Source organism: Lycorma delicatula, chromosome 12 (assembly GCF_047948215.1).
Source record: "Lycorma delicatula isolate Av1 chromosome 12, ASM4794821v1, whole genome shotgun sequence".
Classification (NCBI taxonomy): domain Eukaryota; kingdom Metazoa; phylum Arthropoda; class Insecta; order Hemiptera; family Fulgoridae; genus Lycorma; species Lycorma delicatula.
The window spans coordinates 9,658,908-9,680,014 of record NC_134466.1 but is presented as its reverse complement, the minus strand read 5'-3'; positions in this window follow the sequence as shown (position 1 = coordinate 9,680,014).

Here is a 21,107-nt window from a genome sequence, read left to right as displayed (position 1 = left end):
GTTAAAATTGAGTAACACTTAAATATTATTTTTTTAATTCCTCGATAAGAAATGAAGATATCAACTAGATTTTTGGTGTGTGTAATCTCCGTGTGAATATTTAAAAATTATTTTCTAGATTTTTTGAAATTCCGAATTTAAAATAATTAAAATTGATTTTGATTTTTTTTTAAACCCGGCTATTTTTTGTTGTTGTAATTTCTCTGTAACAAAGGAGGATATGAACTCGATTTTGATGCGTGTAATTTTCATATAAATATTTAAAACAAAATTTCTAGATTTTTTGAAGTTCGACCTTTAAAGGTGTGAAGAAATATAAGAAGAATTTGAACAATGATTATCGACTATAATATAGGCTTGCCAATACTCTTCAGATAAATAAAAAAAAACGGTTTTCAGGTTTTTTGAATTTCGATTATTTTAAGGAGTGCGACGGTGTACGGCGAGGCGGCTCGACCAGCCATTGTTGTATGTGTGACGCGACTGGTTTCCTCCGGTTACTCGATTAAAAACATAAATTAAAGTAGTTAATTTTTTTTTTTAAAAACGAGAAACGAAATACCGTCACCTCTTAGTGGTGTTCGTCTCGTAACGCTAAGAACCGGGCAAAATACATTTTTACCCAGTTATTTTTACGGGTAACCAGTTATTTTAATATTTATAAGATGTGGCTGACTGTTTTGAAACCCACACACTTTGATCACTCAAATTTGGGGTCCTGTACTAACCGAATTGTTGTTCTGAAAAAATTACAATACGCAAATACTTTTTATAAATTGAGCGGTTAATTTGTATTTATCATTATTATTTTCACAAGCACGAGTTTAATGAACACAGCGGGATCCAAGGGGCATAGCCCTTTGGCTGGACAGGAAGGGCGAGCGAATCGATCCGTGACCGGTTAAACATCCCCTGACCGCGACGGGAAACGCAAATAACCGTGGCGAATCCGCTTCGGGGATGCTAGTGCAGTATATATCTCTTTTTTCGGATAGAATGAATGAATTTTTGTATTGTTTATTTTCTTAAATGTTCCATTATTGATGATGTTACGTGTTCGTTTTTATTTTTATTTTTTTTGTGAATTTTTTTCTTTTCAATAAAAGTTTATTTTAAGAATAATTTACCTGTATGACGTTGTAAGTAGTTGTTCCCTTTAACATGTTTTTAGTTTAAATAAAACCCGTTAACAAGTTTTTTTTTGTTAAAATTATATCACCTTAAATTTTTTCTTGGATTTTTTTTAAAATCTGGAAAAGTTATTTATAGAAGCAGGATTTTCTTTAAATTTTCATCCTTCGGAACCTCAAGATTAAATAATATTTTTTTAGCCAACTTTTTTTCTGAATTTCGTGCAATTTTTTTTTAATGTACTATTTATTCTCTAGAAATAGAGCAGCGAGTCGTTGGCTATTTGTATGCTTTAAAATATAAGATTTCTTGATTTTTTTGTTTGTTTTAATTATGTTATATATTTAAATAATAAGCATACTAGAAAGAATATGAAATTGTTTGTGATGTAAGAAATAGTAGGAGTTAATGATCAATGGATCCTAATGGTTAATACAGGTGAGTAATGCTGTTTTTCATTTCTTTTTTTTTTTTTTAAATACGTACAGTTGAAGACACCTGAGTGGAATTTGGCGCAAGTTATGTGGATTCAAAAATAACAAGTAGCGTTTTCTTCGTCACTCTCTTACTTTATATTTCTGTTTCGTTTTGTTTTTCTTATTTGTGTGTTTTAATTTCTTGCATCACTAATAAGTGTTACTTTATTCTCTCCACCATCGTAATCATCAGCATCCGACTGTATAATAGTATTCTGTACCCGGTTTTAACGTTTGTTGCATTTTTCTTTACGTATAATAAATGCAGCCGAACTGCGGAACATTCACGAGGATGATTTTATATTATTCTCGTGAGCGTTACAATAAATTGTTGCCAAAAACTTTTTCTTCTGTTATTTAGACATAATTTTTTACGCATTTAACATAGCGAGCGATTCTTATGCTGTTCCGTAACAGAATTATTTTTATATCCTTTGTATTTTGTGGTGTTGTGTGTGCGCGCGCGCGCGTGTGAGTCTAAAAACGCATAACTCAATTATTTTTTGTTATTTTAATTTCTCAACAAGTTTTATATGTTTGTCTCTTATGATTTATCACCTCAGTAAATCCATTTTAGGGTTTAACATATATACAAGCGCGCGCGCGCACATACACACACACACAAACTGTAATATTACCTTTCATTTTATATGTACTCTTTTAGTGTAATCTTTTTTTTTTTATTTTCAATTTATAGGAATGGTGGCATACAGTGTGTACCGTATAAAATCTTTTAAATTTAAGTGGATTAGATTTCAGCCAATTTAAGCTAGGTTAATATTTGTATTAATTACATTAACCTGGTTTTTTTTTCTGTAACCGCTCATAAACGGGCTTCTCCGTTTCAAATCGTCAACTTTTTTTTACATCGTTAATTTTATGAACGGTCAGTCGATCCGTTGTTTTGCACCAAATTACCGTACTGTGCTCTACGATGACACTATTTAAATACGAGATAGAGCAGTCGATATTGATCGTAAAAGTTTGAGGAGATACTAATACTCCCGTCTACAATCTGTTTACAAAAACCTAACATAGATTAAAACTAGTTATCGATACACCGAGCGACACGATGTTCAATACTAGTAAAATGGTCTTACTGACGCATTCCATTACGTTTAAATTCGGAGAAAAATACGGTTATGTATCTAACGCGTAACCGATAACAGAGTTGGGAAAGGTGTGACGTCACGTACGATTGGAGACCGAGTATTTGTTTGGCGTCAGCCGTTTTAGTCTCACTACCTCTTTTCGGTTACGCCTCAACTACCTGTCCGAGAAAGATTGACGGCAGTTTTAAAATGGAAAATTTTATGTAAAATCGTACACCCGTCGTTCTCTACACCGAGACACCTTTGTTGTTAGTGGGGGGGCGAAACGGAAAATGCATTGACTTTAAATATCACACGTAAAAAAAAAATTATGTTGACACTACATGACTTGCTTGTTTGCCTATTAAATTACGTATTCACATTTTTTTAAAATGAAAAATCATTAAATTTGTCATTAATAACTTCTGATATTTCATATTATTTTTTTTTATTGAATTATTATTTATCGTAAAAGACTTTTACAATCAGAAGTTAATAATTATTAATAAATCAATATATTTCAATTAAAAAAGAGAAGAACGATATTGAAATCTGATTCGAACCGATGTATACTTCCTTTGATGTTCACAATACTTCCTTTACTTCGTGCATGGAAGTAAAAAAACAGAGTGACAAATCGACGACTTAACAAGTGTTTCGGTAGGTTAGTAATTTGGTTAGTTATTTAAGTTTGCTGGAGTGCACATTACGAAACTTAAGTATAAATATTTCGTTGAATATCTTATTTTTCTTCTAAACGATTCTGCTGTGATTATTTTATCTTTGTTTAGCAGATTTTAATCGGAATTAATTTGATTAACCCCCTACAAGTTTTATGAAAATGGATTCAGCCGTTTAGTGTGATGCCTGGATATGTAGAGAAACAGACGGAAATCTAGATCCCATTAGTGTTATACGTCACGGAAGATGAATAAGTTTCTGAATTTGTCATATCGAATTTATGAGAATTCTGAAGAAATGGATACGATTTAACTAAATTCTTCGATCCGGCATGTCGATTACACGGATAGATAGGATTTTAAAACAAAATTTTCCTTAGGAAATCCGACCGTGTTCCAAATTGGAACACGAACCGGATTTTGTGTTTAAATATTAAGTTTTTTTTTTTATATTTTCGTTCGTTTTCATTTTGTTTTTAACCTTTACTTCAAATTTTCATTTTGTTTTAGTTTTTTATCGCATTAGGTTTTGTATTTATACTTCATGTTATGTTTTCCGGGCGTTTTTATTTAATTTGTAATTGTGATTTTTTCAAATTTAGTTTTTTATAGCAAATACATTGTGTTCGGACGATTATAACGCCGGAGCGTTTTTCACCCTAAAAAAAACGAACCGGTATCTTTTCCGGGAATGGCTTTCCGGGAAAGACGTGCAACAATAACTCGTTTATTAATAAATTTCTGCTTCCGTTATCCAAGGAAGTACGTTCTCTCGAAAGGTTGCCGATTGAACGGGCACGCGACCTATGATGGAACTTATAAGCCTTTATATATCAGATCGCGGTTTTCGTCTTTTGCCGCGATTTCTTTTCGGATAGATTAACGTAATTTTTTTTTTTTTTTTTTTTTTTAATTCGCCCTTTTTATCCTTATATTCGAAACTTTCTTTCCCAGTACAAAATTTCTGGATGTATACCGTACCCTGATCGGTTTACGCTGAGGATATTGTAGCCCGTTGAGCGAATACATCCTGGTGGTAGGCAGCCGCCTGTGAACCTACTTGTTCTTTTTCTTATTCGTCGGCTAGTCGATAAGCGTGCGGCAGAAATTGTTGTTCGATTAAGGTGGTCTTCGATTAAGATGTATTTTAAAATACAGTTTATACGACCTCCAAGAAAATGAAGTACGTTGTGCTGTTTTTTTTTTTTTTATTATTATAATTTTTTTATCATTTATTAAACTAATCATATTTTTTATTCTTGACCGGTCCTTATTTTAAACAAGTCGCCTTTAGTTGCCACAAAAAATAATGTTAACGCATTATCGTTTAAAGTCTGCGTACATATTTATATATTCAAATTTGTTTACAACTGACTTTATTTTTTTAAATATCGGTAAATAAACGAGACTATTCCTCGAGGAATATTCAGATAGATGTATTCTAAATATATTTAGCGTTTTAAGAAAAGAAGTGAGTTAGTGGTGTTGCACGTTATGTAAATACATTAACTCGTCTGTAATGTCGGTGTTATAAATATGACGCGATGATGTAGCGTTAGTAGTGATGTGTTCGCCGCTTTTGCTCCGTACTAAATATAACGGTTCATTTTTAACAGATTTACAAATAAAATATTTTAACTCTGTAAAGAAATATGTTGCAAGTAGGTAATTTATTCCTTCTTCGTCCCTTCCGCATCTGAGTATCTCGTTTTCTTACGTAGGTATGGAAAAAAATGTTTCCATACTTCTTTCCGTCTTAAAACGTTTTTACTTCTTTCCGTCTTAAAAACGTGTCGGGATTTTGACATTACTTTTAGTGTCCTTATCTTTCTCGGTCGCGCGCGCGTGCGCGAATGTACTCACGCTCTCGTTCGTTTGACTCACTTTGTCGCTCAAAAAATCAGTTTGACAAATGTCAAATTATTGTAAAAGAACGAAGTTAAAAAAAAAAAGTTTTTTTCTTTTTTCTTTATCGTCGTCTTTTTAGTCTGTCGATGACGTCCTAACAAACTACCGTATTTTCTTTCTATATTATTGATGTACTCATTCGATCTCACTTAGAAACTTGTTTGGAGTGAAATGTTTTTTTTCCCCGATTTTATTGTTTTAAAATTTGTTATAACCGTCGATCGATGTGATCTACGACTTATTGATTTTAAGTTATCTAAAAAAAATAAAAAAGGAGGTTGTTTTTTTAATGAGATTGCTAGAAACGCTCTTTCTCCTCCGCTGTGATGTTAACGCGTTGATTAATTATATCCGTGCGTAACCGCGAAAAGAATGGTTTTTTATGTTCTGCTCTGCGCTAGCGAATACGCGTTCGTTATTATGTTTTCTTTCGGGTCACCCGAAAAAGTAAATTAAGGAGGATTTATGTTTTTACATATAAATGATCGTGTATAGCAAAAAAAATAATTTTTCTTTATTGAGAATACTCCCGCCGTTCAGCGCGTTAAGCTCTGCGCAGTCACTAGTTTCGCTTCTTTTGGAGTGATCTATTGGATAGCGATCATCCGGTTTGATGTTCAATTGTAATTTTTTCATCAAAAATTAACATTAAGGTTTTTTTTTTTCGCATATTCGCAAGCCGATAATTCGCAGTACCTTCTTTTTTCAAACGCAACGGAACGATCGATCTTAGATTGTCTGAAGCTGCAATATCTATCCCGCAGCCATTTTGGCCACGTACTTGTCTCACCTTCCAGAAACGGACTGGTTGACTTGTATTAACCCGTCGGGCGGTCTATTAAGTTTACTGTACTACCGTTGGGCGGAAATCTACATCGCCGGATTTCATCAGAGTTGTTGTTACTTTACAGATCATTGGCGAGAACGGTCCGGTAGAGATAGTTCTACAATCGCATAAACCAAAAGAAAAAGACAGGATCGCAAATTAATCAGAATGTTGGAGATTAGGACGACCTCTTTTCGGAGAAACAGCGTATAAGAAGTAAGAAATGCGACGTTGTCCGTAGGAAAGTTGAAGATATTTACAAGGTGCCAGCCTTTCCGATAGATGGACGTATTTTACCTGGATAGTTGCGACATACTTCTCTGTACAAGTTGACCGGCTGAATCGTATGATGCTAAAAAACCTTCATATCCGGAAATGAAATAAACATCCATGAAAGTAGTGTTAGTTTAAGAACGATATCGATATCCCTCGAAATCCCGGTGAAAGAGTTTTGGCATCTTGGAATTCCGTAAATTTGTGTTCTGAACTAAACGTATAAAACATAGATCGATTTAAAACTTGAATGCTGTTTGAACAAAATCCATAAATAATCGAAAGTAATAAAGTATTTTCTTTTAAGGTTCCGATTGTTTATTGGGAATGTGAAAACTTTAAAAAAATAATTTAAAACTTTTTTGTGGCTTTATGAACGTTGATCTCTGTTCTCATCAAGAATGTCTTCTTATGGGTATTTGTGGCATTCCTGATGTAATCGCGTTCCTAGTTTCTTTACGACGACTAATGTGTACGGAAAAGAGTTACGGGTAATTATTATCGAATAAAATTGACGGGGTAAGTTAAAAAATCAATTTTAATCTCCCGTGATTGTGATTCGCTCGATTTTTGTACCCACCGATCAAATTTTGTCGCGTTATTTTATTCGGGACATCGAAAGGCAAAGCGAAATTCCATTAACTCTATACAGGGTTTTATTCCGGGACAAGCGGGGGTATATTTACTACCGATGATAATCTGCGAACAGTTATTACTGTGCTCATAAAGAGGTTCGGTGAATGTTCTACATTCGTTTACATTTTATAGGCCAAGTCCGGTTGCAAGATACGTTTATCAAAATATTTTTATTTTACAGCAAATAATTTTTCATCGGTTAGGAATCGCTAAGACTAATAGATTCCGTAGCGATCGCATAAAATCATATACTTATTCGGTATTTATTGCGATTCAGGTACGATTAAGTAGCCTTTAAAGTATTCGAATATTTTTGTAACGATTCTTCAGGTTTGCGCGGTTGGCACGCGGTTTTAACACTATCGATGTGTTTCATGTTGAGTTACGTCAGGTAATTTGAAATTCTGGTAGGAATATAGCCCTCGATTTCGATGTAATCACGACAGAGCTCCTTGTCCGTTCTGTTGGAATTAATGTTTGTACTTCGATTACAGTTTTTTTTTTAATAGGATGCTCCTTGCTGACTTTTTACCTGTTAGTTGGAAAAATGTGTTCTTAAATTGTTGTGGAGACAAGGAGCCCACTGCGAGCTCCTCTTATAGCTTTTAACGCTCCTGCCAATTATTGGAAACTATTTTGAGAAGGTTTTGTATCTTATTAATGGTAGGTTGAATTCTAAACAGTTGTTGATTTATCAGTATGATTTTCGCCCAGACACGGAACATGCTATACTTGATGAAAATTGTTTGTTCTACTGAGTTTGAGTACGCTTTAGGTATATTTTTTGACACATCAGGGGCTTTAATAATTTTTGGTGGCCCTTTTCCCTGTTTCAGCTACAGAAGCCTGATTGTATGCAGAATGAGTTGATTGTGTTATATAGTTATTCCAACAATCGATACGTCGTTCTTCGAGATGGTGTCTCAGAAGTAAGAAAGACGCTATGTAACGGTTGTCCGCAAGGTAGTGTTTTGTAGGACCCCTGCTTTGGGTAGTAGAATTCGATTCTTTGATGCGACTGACGTAGTCTAGTGGATGTCGCGTCATTTTTTATGCGGATGATGGCCTTTTGCTGATTAAAGGAGGTTCATGGAGCGAGATCGAGTTTTGGGCTGCTCAGGCTTTCAAGATATTTCAGTTGTGGATTTTGCAAAATAAAATGGTATTTAGAGAGAAAATAGCGATGATGTTTCAAGGGCAGACTTACTGTTTCGAGACAACCTCGTGTATCAATGACAGATCATCCGATTAGGTATATTCCGCTGCAAAAGTACCTAAACGATACCTGGGAGACTCTTCGAAACAGTACGCTGCCAAAAGGGTTGTGTACGCTTTCTTAGTTGTTCGGAGAATAGTTCATCCCATTTTGGGGCGCTTAATTTTAAAACCACGCTTGTTTTGTATAAATGTGTTTGCGAAGCCGTAATGCTGTATTTTGCACCGGTCTGGGCTCATCGAATGAGGTACAAATATTATAGGGTTATTTTGTTGAGAGCCCGGCCATTCCTGTTGTTTTCTGTGATTTGTGCCTATAGGAGCGATTCTCGAGAGGCGTTCCTTGTTATTTCTGGTATTAAGCCCACGGGTATCCTTGAGACTGAACCCTATTTCCGTTATGATGCCAAGAAGATAGGCCGAGTTACTTCAGGGCGCATAAAAGAAGTTGACGACCAAGGTTTCAATTTACGGCAGGTCAGGTGGTCCGAATCATCCGATGGCCGTTACGTGCTGCAATTTTTCCGGATTCTAGAAGTCCGCAGGTAGAGATCGGTTGATTCTCTCCAACCGGTATGTTACACAGTTTGTTTCGGGATAAGTCGGCCAGATTTGGTGTGATTAATTAAGGCTTCTGTCCGTAGTGAAGGACCATTAATGATGTGCGCCATGTCTTATACGTCTGCCCCAGGTACGAAGCTGAACTTACTATGAAAGCTTGAGAGCATCTACCTGGTTTTTGGATTTGAGATCTGATTTACATCTGCGAGTTAATTGGAAAACCGAAAAGGGAATGGAAATCGAGCTTACCGAGATTCTTATCCCTGTGTAGGTCGGCTGAAACTTAATTCTAAATGAGTTAAGCGGTTATTTCGTGCTGTAGAAAGAAAACCGATCGACGGATAATTTTGTGGTTGTGTTCCCGTATTGTTTGTAACTTAAAATATCATTTAAAATTACCGATTTAATTTTTTCGTGTCGTCTACAACGAAATGAGAGTTAATCAAAGACGATAATGCGTTTTAAGTTATGCAATCTCGAATAATTTCATACAAGGATTAAAGAACGTAATAAAATTAATTTATTTCGCACGCTCTGTTCTCGTTAAAAAAATAAAGAAATAATAAATATGCATGTTGTGTTGCGGCTGCTGTCGTCCATCATTTGTCGTCTCACGCACTCGCTGACCCGGTTTTTTCGGACGTAGTGTCATCTAAATAGAAGTAACGTTCTTAGTATATCTCTTGTTTCCTACTATTTTTTTTTTTTTAAACAAAATGCACAGGGAAAAAATACCGTAACCAGTACGTTCTTTTTACTTAACACACTGTTAAATAATGCCGCTGCTTACCGTTCCAACCCGCATTACAGACGTAACTGAATTTACATATAAATAGCGAAGTTACATCAAAGAAATTTGTTGTCATTTTTATCGTAGAACGACAGTACAAGGTTTGTTTCATTTCATTCGTTCTTTTTCATTTTTTTTCCTGCGTTTTTAATACGTTGTTACTTTTTCAATCGGATTAACAGAATTTGGGTTTTCATTGAATATTATGTTTTTCGTTTGTTTCAAAACGTTTTGAATCGTTTGTATCCTCCTAAGCTGAAGGGAACAACACGGTGTTTTATATCCTATTTCTAGGACGTAATCTTCTTAAAATCGGAACATTTTCGTTATTTCAAGGCTGATGTTTGTTATACGTTTTTTTCCTGTATTGCCGTTAATACAGTATCACGGTTATCGACGTTTCCGGTTAATTTTCTGCACGTCGGGTAGATCGATTTTTTCCTTCGATTGTAAATCACCGTTTTGACTTCTGTCGTACGATACGACCCACCCTGATAATCGCACGATTCGCCCTGGCGATAATGCGAGGTAACTAGCTATTATTTTAAGTATAGAAAACACGTTTATTTATTTTTTATTTTTGGAAAATAAAGCCGGTTTTATACCGTAGACTTGCAGATTAAATAGGACCGTCGGTTCAATATTTGATAATCGGTTTTCTGATAATTTTCTCAGATCTTTAATTTTCGATCGATCGATCGTTCGGGCGGTACATTGACTTAATCGATAAATTAAAAGAGAAATTTTTCCGAAAGAGTGAAGACGATACATCTAACGCGATATTTAATTCTCATGTCGCTTCGTAGTTTCGATCGCCGTTCTTTCTTACTCGAAGCGTTTCAGACACTACGGCAGTCGGTTCAACGGTCGATAACAAAACACAAATGAAAGTATCTGCCGGTAATGTTCTTTTCCTGTTATTATTCTCGTCATCTTTATCTGGTTTCCGCTAAGCGAAGAGAAACGGATCGCAGTATTATAATTACTTAATTCTTGACAAGATGCTTATTTTTCACTTAGTATATTGTACCGATTTTTATATCTGTAAGCGTTTTAATTTTTTGAAAGGGTTTTTTCCTCCGTTCGGCTACTGTCGTACAACCTGTTATTTATCTTTGTTTTGTTTATTATTAAAATAATTTTTATTTATTTTTTTTTTGCAGGTAAGCTGTTAAATTGTTCCTTTGATTCTGATTTCTATCGTCGCACTTTCAGTAAGTAGTATATTTTTGCTTAAGTCTTATGTACGTGTAGGTACGTTAGCCAACTACCCCGTTCTTAGGTTATTATGAACAGATTTTCGGTTCTAACGGTTTTCTAATGATCGATTCAGTGTTGTCGCTCGCTGTATGAATTTTTTCTCTGAATCTCCGTACAGAGTCGGTAAAATAGTAATTAAAAAAAAAATTACTTTTATTATTTTAATCTTAACATACGTAAAATCTTGTCACTGTTTTAAATTCCCTCCTTTTTTTTTGTTTCTGTAACTTGTATAACACAATTCCTTAACTGTACTTTATTTTAACGATTATTTAAATTTGTGTGACGTACTGTAAATTAGATGGCGTTAAAAGTATTTCATATTCATCCACTTGAATAGTAGATGTACTATTTTTTCTTTTTAAAGATGTTTTTATATTTAACGAACCGTTACGTATAGTTTAATTACTTTTTAATTGATTGATTGACACGTTGCTTATATTAAAAACATTTTTTTTACTGTAACTGTAATATATATATTTAACCTGTTTAATGCTAGATTTTTTTAACAATGTTTCTAACGTAATAAATGAATTTTTATTATGTGATACCGTTTCGTAAAAAAAAAATGTGACTATCATCAGGTTATACTACTCGTTATCTATTTTTTCTTCTTTTTACGTTAATAAATTACGGTGTTAAATATCTGTGTCATAATTAACTTACTGGTTTTTCTAATCGATAAATAAACCGATCGACCCGTTATAAGATAATTTTTATGTACGAAAAATAAATTGGATGTACCATCCATTATTTTATTGACCGACTTTTTTTTTACTTAATATTGTTTTACGAAAAGGAGACCTAATTCGATGTGGGCAAACGGTTAAACGATAGCCTTACCGTGCGGTAGGTTCGTAGTTCGAGGCCGGGCCGTTCCGTTCCGGTCTTATATTTTTAACTCCAAAAGGCACCTCGGTACTTTTCCCACCATCGTTTTTTTAAATCCCGGTCCGGTAAACCGAGGACTTAACGAGGTGTAAATATTTTTCGTTAGATAAATTTGGATCAAAAAGTATAATAAAATGTTATTTTCTTCGGTATTCTTTCTTCACTATCGATTTTATTTTATGTTGTTACTAGTTATTAAAATTGACATATCATCGGTTATGACTTAATCCTCCCGTGAGGGGTACGATGTTCATGTTAAAAAAAAAAAAGTCTTACGATCGAATAGATTAGTGACGTAAGCATTACCGTGCTGGTATTTTCTTGCCGGTAGCATATCTAAATTTCCGAAAGTGTTCGATTTTAATTCTATTGTATTCGGACAGTTATACAAATCAGTCTGTTCGTTTATGTTTTGAATGTATTATATTTAGCATAATTGTACGCCGAATCGCAGCTCGAAGGAATCGCTCGAGACCTGTGAAACTGTAGACGACATTTAAACTTCACAGCGGTTACAAAATAATTTGGAGTAAGCGCTATTGTTTTACGATGAAAATGATTCTTTCAAGTTTTTTTTCTCTTCGATCATATCAAGTTTACTGGAAGATATATTTCCTTGGACAGAAGGATCTGTTTTGTCTTTTTATACCCTTTCACCTGAGCGAAACCCACAGTTAAGTATAACGCAGTCCAAGGGAGTGTTATTAACTCTTAACGGTCCTTCCCGCCCACCAGCTGAATATCCGGCAAGACAGGTCGGCCCGCCGGTTGGATGTTTTACTTTATGCCTGCCTCTACGATCTGAACGACCTGAATCGCCTGAAAATAACTGTGGAATACTCGTCCGGGAAAACTTTATAAAACACGATGCAGTGTTGAAACGCTTATTTTTAAACATAAGGGAAGAAGGGACGTTTCCAAATATGTGTATTAAAATAAAAATATTTTATGTTGTTCGTTACGACCAGCTTGTTAACCGATAAGTATCGGGTTATTTCTTTATCGACCTCCTTTTCTTCTTACCAGTAATTCCCCCTCTTTTTTGATCGGTTTTTCCTTCCGACTAGATCTTCGGTTCTGGTTTTCATTATCGTTGCCCGGTCTTGGAACGTCTTGATACTCTGAACCTAGTATTGTTGTCTGTTGTCGATCACCTCCGATCGTACGTTGTGTTCTTTCATGTCCTTTACTTCCTCCTTGTTCCAGTCTATTCGTGTTTCTGTTTTCTATGAATTGTAAGATTCTTTTAGCTAGCCTCACCGTGGGCATTCTCTTGATGCGACCAAATAGTGTAATCTTTTAGGTAGATTCCATAAAAAAAGCTACCTATTTTAATCGGTACCGTGATTCAACTACCGGACAATATGTTTGCGTTTCAGTTCCCCTAGATCCCAAACCCACTGCCGGTCCAAAAGTTAATATTTATATATATATATATTTCACTTTCTTGTGGACACAATAACTGCCGTAATTTTGCGCCACTCACTTTCAAATTGATAACATAAAATATTACGACCAAAAATCTCGATCGATTTCGTTAACGGGCAAAATCGGACCATGTGAGTGGAAATGGAGGGACTTTTAAAAAAAAACAAAATATCGTTATAATTTTCTCATTAAGTAAAATATCGAATTCGTTTAAAGTTCCTGCTATTATTTGGATAAGAGCCTAAGACGTCTCTAAGTAACGTTTTTTGATATCGCCAACTACTGGCCCATGAGGGTGGAAAAAATGGGAATTCGGAGACAAAAAACATCGTACCTCCCTTAATAGGCACAGTATCGAATCGGTTTATAGTGGTCCTTAGTCCTCTAGACATTATCTTTGTCTGAAAAATTTTTGATATGACCAACCTTTACAGCAAGGGTAAAAAAAAATTAAAAACCGAATATCGTTACAACTTTCTTATTATGTAAAATATCGAATTCGTTTAAGTTTCGTAAATCGATTGGATAAGGAGATGTTCTTTTCGGTATATTCAAAGAAGATAGGGTATCAACGTAAGTTCTAATACTTAATGCGAGTAACGTAAGCCTATTGTAATTTCAAGTCATCATCTAAACATCACTGTTGTTACAGGTTTTTAAATAAAACTTCGTGAAAATATTGTCGTTTTTTATCACTACAAAGAGACAAACCTAGACTCTCCATTAATCCTGAAATAGACTTGTAGTCTAATGAGAAAACGTGGAAAGTAATGTTTGATACGAGCTCGTACAATCAGAGTTTGCCTAGCCCTATTTTTGCCCTGTGAAATCTACCTTCGCATTCCGGCGTGCCGAAAGGAATTTTTTTAAAGGCGGTCGTGACTTTTTCTGCTGTCCGGCGTACGTCTTCGCCGGATGTTAATTTGTTTTCTTATAATAGGATAGACCTCCGATGACATCAACTGTCATCGGAGGTCTAACGTGTCGAATTTTAACGTATTTCTTAGCGTGTGAATATTGCTGTGCCCGACCGAATAATCTCCGGGTAAAAGGCAGAGACGCTACCACCCACCACTCCTTAGCAGAGATCGGTATATGAGAACACTTTTATAGATCAACAACAGATTGGTAAGGGAATAGCATCGATAATGTAAAAAAATTAATCTGTTCCCTTTTCTTTATGAAAAGCACGTGCTATGTTTTACAACTCGGTAGTAGAATTGCTTTTCCTTCCGTGTAATAAGAATTCCTCGATGTAGTTTTATTCGTACAAGACATTTTAGAGTTACAGTACGTGTTGAATTTCAGGATAAATTATTCTTATTTATACTTTATACTGTCGAATAGTTGAACATTTTTGCGAGAAGAATTTTTAATTCTGTACTCTAAAACAAAACAAAAAAACAAACGTTGGATCTTGTTATATTAAATGTATAAAATTCTGTAACTTAATTTAGAAAAATATTCGTCGAATATGTTTTTAATTGACCGTCTACTATTGCGTTAAGTGATGTAACGTCAGAAGAGGTCGAGCTTTTCAGAATGTTATGCGCTGGGACATGGAAATTTGAAATCGCAAGCGTAAAAATAACTGATTCCGCCTTTCTGATGTAAAAGCCTCTCGAGTCGACAGTAGGTTTTCCGCTTTTTCCGAAGGTACGAAAGGGAATGATGTAGTTAGTACCGCCTGGAATTCCCTTTAATTTCTCTACCTCATTCCATATATATATATATATATATATATATATATATATATATATACTAAAATGTTACTTGGTTGTTTGTTATGAGATAAAATTTTATTCGATCTTTGTGATAAAATTGTTATTAATAAAACGCTTATTTTCTTCTTCTTTTTTAGAAAATGATGATTTTTGTTTTTAATCAACTAATCCGATTTAAAATTTTTAATGTTATTTCGTAAAAATAATGCAAATTTTTTTCGTTTACTGCACATATTTTACTCTATTGTGTGTAAAATTGTAAATGGTGTGAAAAATGTACATGATAAGCATAAAAAAATATCGTGAACGTAAGAAACGTAGTTTGTGTCGACGTGTTGCTTAGTCATCCATCGGCACGTGTTTTATCGGTTCACTGTTTTATGTTTTTCTTTTTTTCCCATTATTCTCTTGCGAAAGCGATACGATTTTTCCCACCGCGTTTGATTTACCGTATTTAAAAGAAATATATTATTGTATATATATATATATTGAGGTATGTGTAAGTTGATGTATGAAAAATTTCTTTCGTAAGAGCTTTCGACTTTCTAAAATCGTTGTCATAACACGTTGTATTATTCATTGTTATTACAACCGATTTGTTTTTCTTATTTTTCTCCTTGTTACTGTTTCGTGGAAAATGAAAGTAGACCGATCAGATCCTATTGTTTTTATTTTCATTTGCGCTTTTTCTTCGGCCCGGCCGGATTGTTAATTTACATATGTAAACTTTAAAAGGCAGTGTCGTGAGAAAACGTCACGCTTGAAGGTTAAAATAATTTTTTTACAAATATAGTTTATTAAAATAAGTTTTTTTTTTGTTATCCAACTATATAGTGCGAAACCGTTCACCAAGAAGGAGATAATAATGCCCTTCAAAATTTTTTAAAATTATTTTAAGTTTTTAGTTTCTAAAAATAAATCTTTGCGGAGTTAAATCGGGATTGTTTTTGGTAAAAGTTCATCGAACCCGGATCTATAATAAAATCTAAAGAGTACGATTTTTCTTACGCGTTTGTTTTCAGTTGGAATTGAACGAATTTTTGCTGTACTTAAAAATATCGGATCGAGTACGAATTTCAGTAACCGTTTTGGATCGGGTGTCAGGGTAGGGTGATCGATGACTTCCTCTTAAGCCGGTTTCACACGACGTCTCCAAAGCTTACAATGTTGGACACTCGATTTGGCTGTGCTACGAATAGAGTATCGAATCCGCAAGTCCATCCTCGTTCGCATAATACGTTCGGGATATTGCCGGTTTTTGTCTCTCGTTAGCGGGACCTTATAATGAGATCCTTCCACCGCTCCTGTCTTTGCCGCGTCATGCCTCTAACGATGGGCACACGTTTCAAAGCATCAGATAAAAAACTGAGCCGTTCAACAGAGCGGCTCTTGTGATCCGACAGCTCGCGAGCTATGTTTTGCTCGCTTTTTTGAAACCGGTTAAAACCGTTTATTCACCCACCGAGTTTTTCTTTCTTTAACTACTCGACAAATAAAGGCGCAAGAAAGCTAATGGTGATCGCAACGACTGTTTCGTTCTCCATCCGGTAACAATTGTAAACGAAAAAGAGAATTCTCATCGTATCACGTTCTACACGTAGCGTGACAGATACAGTATACAATCTCTGTCGAACGTTGTAGCCATGCTATCTGTACAAAGTGTAAATTGAGGCGGCGCCTTTACTTTTAACGATACGATGTCTTTCATACACGCGTACAGTTTCTATTCATTAAGCCGTAAATGATACAGGCCGTTTCAAAGCTTGTATCAGAAAGAAAAAGAGCAACACGGGGCGGTGGTGTCAACATTCATTCAGAGCCTGAATCGCTCACAAAAGTGTGTCATGGTTTTAATTTAGGGAATTGTTTTGCGTTTTAAATATCCCAATTTTGTTCCTCGTTACATTTTTCTTTCCATTCATTTTTTCTATTTTTTTCTTTTACCCAACGAATCCGTATAGATTGTTCTTTATGTACAATATGTTGCAATATCTATAGAAAATTGTAAATATTTTCAGTTTGTAAGAAAAAATTATTTTTTGTCGTAGTGAACAGTTTTCACAAAAAAACCGTAATATAATTCTTCTATATCGTGGTGGTTTTATTTATGCGTGTAATAACTCTTACAGCCGAACAGATTTAATAATCGTTAAGTTAATTTCTTTTCGAGTTGGTCTTTTTAGCGAATACTTTTTTAGGTCGAATGAAATTTCATATTTTTTTAATGTAGAAACGGCAGTGTAGAGATTTAAATTAATTCAGTATGTAATAATGAAATGGGAAGTCAATTTAGTCCGTCAATCGGTCAGTCATCCGAACTGGTAGTCAGTTTTACTAATGGATGTCGAGACGGATGGATGGATGGATTGTGTACGAAACGTGGATCGTTTCGTGGTGGTGGTGGCGTAGATGGTAGGGAGAAAATATTAGTAGTGGAGGGAAATTTCACCGGTAGTGGGGAATTGTGGATGCCTACGTCGGTGTTATTCAGTTCAGTCGAGCTGTGTTCGCCCTCTCGTCGATACTGTATGTTTTTTCGCGTCGTTGGCCCTGAGGTCACATGATGTATTATAATTCAGAAGACGTGTCTTTGTCGATCACGGGCCGTCGACCGGTTTATTGTTGATGTCGGATCATAAGGAAACAAAAAATACTGTTTACATCGTGGAAAATCGACAAAGGATTTTTGTTTTGTTGTTATCGACGAATTTAAGTCGTGTAAGATAAAGGCGCGTCTTGGATTTTCACAATATGTTTATATCATTACGGTTTAAAAATTTAATTTTGGATGGTGATCGTTAAAGTTGTTTTTTATTAATATCTTTATTTTCAAATCGATACGACGGGGCCTTTTCGGGAAAAACGCTTTAATTTTCGTTTCGTTATAATTACGTTTTAACAAGAAGGTAACTACTATATATTTAAATTCGGTGTGTGCCTTTTAATAAAAAAATAAGTAAAATTCGGGACCAGTGTAATTTTTGGATTGCTAATTTTTAAATCGTTTTTATAAAAATTGAAAAAATACATAACTTTTTTCTCCAAATAAAGAAAAAGTTCTTCCAATTTTTTGTGATAATTTATACAAAATAAAAGAGAAATATTTTGACATTGGAAAAAAGAACGTTTTGTAAACAAAGTAAACCAAAGAATACTAACATATTTAAAAATATCGGTTCGATATTTTGTCGTTACGTTTAATGCTGTGATTATTTATTCGTATTATTATAATACTGTTGCTATTTTAAATTTTATTTTGTTATTTTTTCTGTTATAATTTATTTGTTACGAAGAAATTGTTTTGTTGTAATTCTCCTTAATTTTTTGTTATGTTTCATATCCGTTTAAGGGAGAAACTTATTTATATATTTTATTGTGCTGTAGATTTAACAGAATTATTGTATCCTTGTTTCGAATTAGATTGTCATTTCCTCCAGGATAAAGATAAAAATTCAAATTTAGTGTGATATATTTTTTTTTAACGTCTTTATTTACGACATTATCGACGTAAAATCGTAGGTGTTAGTACAATTTGTTCGTCGCGTCTGAAGTTATTCTTTCGTCTTTATTTATCGGTATCGTTAAGAGTGTGATGTGCAAGTGATTATGGTTGTCCTGGAGAGTTCAGAAGATCCAGAAAGGGCCCCGGAGCCCCAAGCGGCGGCGGCCCCTCAAACCATCGTACCGCAACCGCCGGGCCATAGATCTACCATGAAGTTATTACCGAAAAGGTTCATCAACGTTCATCAGTGGCTGGGTCCTATGGCCGCCAAACAACTCAAGGAGGCAGTGGTAAGGCTTTTCCCCTTTTTTTAAAAAAATATTTTCTTTTATTATAAAAGTTACCTGTAATCGAACTACGATTCAGAGCGTTAGTTTATATCTTCCGTGTAACAGAATTTGAGCCGAACGTTAAACTGAAAAAAAGTCCGTGTTACACGAAAATATTTTGTTCATTTTAAACGTATAAATGTATTTTGGTTTTCATCTACGCATATAGTTTTAAAGGTACGAATCAAATACTACTCCGTTCAGTGTGTTTTTTTTTTTGTGGATTTGTTTGCATTTATTGAGAATATTTTCCAAGCGTTTAACCGTTTTACACCCTTCGATCGCATGAAATTATTATTATTAATTATTCCGGGTGACAAAACAATAATCGAGTCCACGATTATAATTGCTATTTTTTACATTACTGCCAAGGTTGAACGGTAGGTAATTTTATTTTGTCTTCGCCGTTGTGCGTGTAGTAAACGATAATCCTCTTCATAATAACGGTAAAAATTTCAGGCCGGTCTATTTTACTCTCTCTGGTTTTCCGGTTGCAGTTCGTTTTCCAGCCGACAGTTTTTACAGTTAGGAATAATTATATCATAAAATGTTAAAAAAATTTGTTTTTTGATAAGGTGAATAAGATTTATTAAGTGAAAAAAACGCTTATTTCCACGGGGAAAAATTATATCCCTAATAGGACTAGAGTAGGAATTTTAATTTCCGGGAAAATTAAGAAAAAAGAATTAAAAAAAAAAAATTCTAAATACGAAATTATATTCCTGTTAATATATAGCGTAAAGAAACATTGTAACCCGTTTCAAATAGCCATACAAAATCCTTTAATCGCATCTAAACGTTACTGGTTTTGATAATTTATCTTCGGTAGTCTTTAATAATTTATACGACTGAAATTTTAACGCTCTCAAATTTTACCTAGTTATGAAAATAACTGGTCGGTAAGTTTTATCCTAGACCACCTCCGGCAATTACAAACTAACCGCTCCAAAAAAATCACTCGGGCCGTACACGTAAAACTTTCATAGCTCACATCGTTAAGCGATGGTAAAAACATGTAAATCCATCGCACGGTCTACATATAATTGTAACAAAGATATGTTTTAGAAAGCGTAAGACCGAAATATTTACATAGCTTAAGGTCTGTCTTAATCGATAAAAATTATTGCGAACGTTTCTAGCGATAAATAAACTATCCCAAAATTGCTATCGACGTCTTTTTAACATCTAAGAAACTGGGGCGTAATCGTTTCAAATTTGTGTATCATCGGAATTGTTATAACACGCTTTAATAAAACGATCCGAATTTCCGGGTTAACACGCTTATGATGTATCAGGTCTTGCATTCGAACAACATGAAAGCGTTAAAGCGCATTAAAGCGTCTTGAAAGCGTTCAACATATTCTTTCTGTAATGTAACGCGAACTAGAAAGTATTTCACGATAATGGTTCCGAGTCGTCCGCGGATCGTTATAATCATAAAATATTTATTTTCAGATCGCAGGGGGATAACGTTAAACGTTTTTAATCGGAACACGGCAAGGAAAACTCTTAAATAACTACCCGCCGTTTGCGGGCAACCGATTTCAGTTTGTTTATATGCGATAAGACGATTATTGTCGCGTTTATTCTTACATTTTTAATTCGCTACTGGCATTTTAAAAATTTTAAAAACTGGCATTTTGTAACTCGTGATCGATGCCCGGCTCGAGGGAGATCGAATTATTCATTTCTGGATGTAAAGAAATTTTTTACGCAACTACAAATTAGCCCTTACTATTTCATAAACCGGATAGAACGTTTTCAATTATTTACCGGGAATTCGCCTATAAATTTCTGTAACGCTGAAATCGCCGGTTGTTTGCGGTCGCCTGTTAATCGAAACTTTCCCAAAAAAGTATTTCATAATTAGTAAAGACCTACCGATAAAGGCTGTAATCCGTAGGACGTAATGGATTTTGGTTTTTCCTGCCCCTGCCGATTAATCTTTGTTTAATCCTAATTTTCAACAATCATAATATCCTATCCTCGATAGCAAAAACGTCAGTTTTTTTTTTATTTATAGAAAAAACCGCCGTTTTTTACGTATTGAGATTTTGCGTTTTACGAAACCGATTTCGTTAAATTATTTTATAGTTTGGACTTAAAAATTGTTGAAAATAACGTCTTAGTTGTTGATTGTTTATAGATGAAATTTTTTTTAGAAATTTTCCGTTTACGAGCAAAGTGAACGGGTTAAGATATTAGAATAGAAATTCGATAAAAGTAGAGTTAAGTTTTGTTGTACCGGTATTGTGTAGAAAAAAGTATCAGCAGCCTACACTCTGGTTTACAAAAAAAAAAAAAATATATATATATATATATAATACCGAACTTACTTAATTGTAGTTGACTTCTTCTGAAAAATGTAATTATCTATCGGTAGTCA